At 40.5% G+C, this 3,419-nt stretch overlaps 1 long non-coding RNA gene across 1 annotated transcript; it reads left to right on the top strand.

Annotated features, from left to right (window-relative positions):
* Positions 1-335: 335 nt before the first annotated feature.
* Positions 336-2,516, top strand: LOC123969224. Its single transcript, XR_006824683.1, has 3 exons — positions 336-350; positions 2,014-2,038; positions 2,406-2,516. It is a non-coding gene; the product is annotated as an uncharacterized LOC123969224 (long non-coding RNA).
* Positions 2,517-3,419: the final 903 nt, after the last annotated feature.

The raw sequence follows: 3,419 nt of genomic DNA, 5'->3' as shown, positions 1-3,419 counted from the left end.
AGGGAGAGAGAGAGATGCAACAAAGGTCCCTGGCTGCATCCTGAATATTCTGTCTAATTTGCTGACATTTCAACAATACCATAAGTCCCTAAAAAATTTGAAAATCTCCTTACTTTAGTCTGCCAACACAGTTTTGGTCTTTTGCTTTTGCGTCTGATTTTTTTGCAACTGGAAAACTTCATTCTCTTGACATTATTAATGCTATTGCTATTTCTGTCTCTATTTACAGGTAACTAATGGCTGGATGCACTGCTCAAAATGAGTAGACTTGGAAATGTTCCGAGGGGAACATGTGGGAAACACACACGCTGAAGTAGACAGAAGTGCATACAAGAGGAAAAGGAGACGATGTAAGTATGTAACAACATTGTGGGTTATGACAGGTAAAAACAACTGATATAAGATATATATAATGACTTCATAATAATGAATACTCACTCTGGAAAAAAAAAATTCCCAAAGAAGCCTGTTTAGAACTGCATTTCATGTGCTGATGGAAGTTGCACACAGGATTAAACGCTTTGTTGAATAGATTTCACTTCAAACTCTTCTTGCCAGTTTCAAAGCTTGAGTGTCCTTCCCTGTGCATTGTTGACAAACCACCAGTAACTAATAATAGAGACCGACCATCCCAATGTCAAATAAACGGGACTCCAGTTGTGAATTGCAAATTGGCCTTGGTCATACAGTCAACTAAACAGGCTATTCATTCTTCAGGGTTAATATGAAAATAATTTACTGAGAGAAGTGAGGGAAACAAAGGTAAAAGAAGACATGTCAAACTTTAATAACTTAGGAGAACACTCACTATGAGACTTCATGAGGATTAACTCTTTGTTCTCCAAATACTCACCGATCAATAACCAACAGGCTCAGACATCTTTATTCACAGACAGCGCAAACGCTGCTCAAAAGGTAGAAAAAGAACAGAGCCCCCTGCTCGCACTGCTGGTTTCAAGGCGCAGTGATATTCCTGTCTTCTCTCCTTAATCTAGCCAGCATTCAAATTGGCCTTCTTTATGCGCAGCATTTTTTGTGTGTGTTTTCAAGAACATATGCTGCATCCGCATCGGGTGAGCGAAGATCACGCCAGCTAACGGATTAGAGGCAATACCAATTCTAACGTGTTCTAAAAGACACACATAAAGCAAAATATAAGTATGTAAACTATGCAAAAGATGTACTCTCAGAAATGAATTTTATTAGGAATAGGACGAAATAACGAAACGAATAGTCTGGGGTGAAAGGAGCATTTAGAAATACCAGATAACGGATGGGAATAACAATAGAGGGCTGCATTTAACATGTGTTTGTCTACCTAATCCTGTGGCTTCACTCCTACATCCTGCCTTCTTCAGGCTTATCCAACTGTAAACAAACGACAATCTTTGCAACATATCTAATTATTAGAAATATGACTAAATAAGAGAAACCACACAAGAGGGGTAAAAACACAGTTTTCCTCTTAAAATGTGTGTCCTCATTCCTTTCTCCCCGATGGTGGACTCCCACAGTCCTTGGGCCTTTGTGTCTGTCTCCTCTTTATGAATAGAGGCTTAACCATGGCCTGAAGCAATGCGTCTTCTGCTCCCTCATTGATAGCCAATGCATTATTCATTTATTTTCATCATATCATCAGACATGCATAAGCTTCACCAAGCTATTTTTGGGGAGCAGCATTTATTATTTTTTTTCCTCTGTTACTTCTCAGGGTCTCACGGAACATATTCACACTATTGAACCATTCATGGCCTCTCAACTTAATCAAGACCCCAGCCGAGATGAAAGCTAATCTTTATTATTGATTATCAGAGGGATTAACTCCCAGTGAAAGTTAAGGTTAGCCCCCCAGTGCCGTTGGTCAATGGAAGAGAGCCAGTCCTTTTTGTTCGTGAGAGTGTCACTGCACGCTACCCTCTTATGTGCGGGTTAGATGCCATGTGCGTATGCAAAGACAGGAGAAATAATGCTCAAATTGTACATGCATTCTTAATTGTTTTATTTTTTCCTCAGTTCATTCAGACTTCATGCACCCCAGGTGAGTGATGAAAAAGCTTTTTTCCATCTTCAGCAGACAAAACACAAGCGGGCCAATATGTAAGAGGAGGAACAAAGAGTTTGAAACTCTATATCCTGTGTCCACAGCCCTGTGTGTAAGTCAGTGCCCTGGACCAATTATCCATAGCTCTTTCCCCTACCTTTCTTTACTTAGAATGAAAGACAAACAAAAAACCAAAAGCAGCTGGCTTGCTTGGTGCTTCTGTATGAAAGCACTGCCTTTCTCTCGACCCTCTCTTCATCCAGTGCCCACAAGTCTCCAACCTTGACCATGCATTATCTTTCAGGCTCAATGTTCCTCTTCCTCCTTATTTTTCCTCTTCTCTCCTTTTCTCTACCTCTACAAGAATAAATGCTCCTAATGACCGTGGGCTCTCAAGGGCCTGCTGGTACCCGGGTACTCGAAAGTGCAGTGCGGTGGAAAGGGGGGCACCTCCTCCTTCCCTTCCTCCTCTTTTATCACAGGTGAGAATAGAGGGTCAAGAGGGGTTAATGTGCTGCTGTTGCACAGAGGTTCGGGCTATCACCATGGCAGCATGTCGAAAACCAAGGTGTATTTCCTTCCTCCTAAAAGAGAGGTTTGTTTGTGACTTGTTTTTTTGGCCTTTGGGTTCAACTTCATTTTCAAATTGTTGGTTGAAAAGGTTTACCTTTAGATGTTGTAGTTTAGTAAGTTGAGGATGAAAAGACGATGTTTTATGGAAACTTTGTCCAAGTCCAGCAGCCCAGGAGAGTGCACTAAATCACCCCAAAGATCCACAAGTTCCTTTTTAAACACCAGGATGTTTGTTCGTCCTGCAGTCTTATGAGGCCTACAACACATGAACGAAGGGTCACAAGGTCAAGGGCTGAGGTCATATGATGGGTTCAAGGGAAGATAACAACTGGCCCATTGTTGTGAGGTTCCATGGTGCAGCAGTAATGTATACATAATACAGTACAAATAGAAAAAAGAACTTGCTTTGACACGCAGAAAAATTGTTTAGCATGGTTCAGACCTGAGAAAATGAATCATTAAAACCCTGCAAGGCTCCATGTTCTAATTTAAATTCCACTTCTACAATAAATTAGCTTTCTCCTTTATTCTTTTTCCCTCAAACTTGAAACAAATGCAAGCAAATCGAAAATAATAAATTTCAAAGGGTGAGAATTAAAGAACATTTCCATCTAACCATTCCGATGCAATTTGCATTTTGATTTCTGCGATTTCTGCACTTTTTTTATTTTGCTTCTTCACACTCTCTCTCAAGGTTCTCACTTTAATATCATTGTGGATCAAAAGCCTTTCATTAAGGTTTTCTGCACTCCTTCCAGCATTGTTTGGCTCCTAGGATAACAACAAAGTGCTTTCCCCTACTCCA

The sequence above is a fragment of the Micropterus dolomieu genome, linkage group LG04 (assembly GCF_021292245.1).
Source record: "Micropterus dolomieu isolate WLL.071019.BEF.003 ecotype Adirondacks linkage group LG04, ASM2129224v1, whole genome shotgun sequence".
Classification (NCBI taxonomy): domain Eukaryota; kingdom Metazoa; phylum Chordata; class Actinopteri; order Centrarchiformes; family Centrarchidae; genus Micropterus; species Micropterus dolomieu.
The sequence above is the reverse complement of the archived record's forward strand: the minus strand, read 5'-3'. Positions and strand labels throughout refer to the sequence as shown.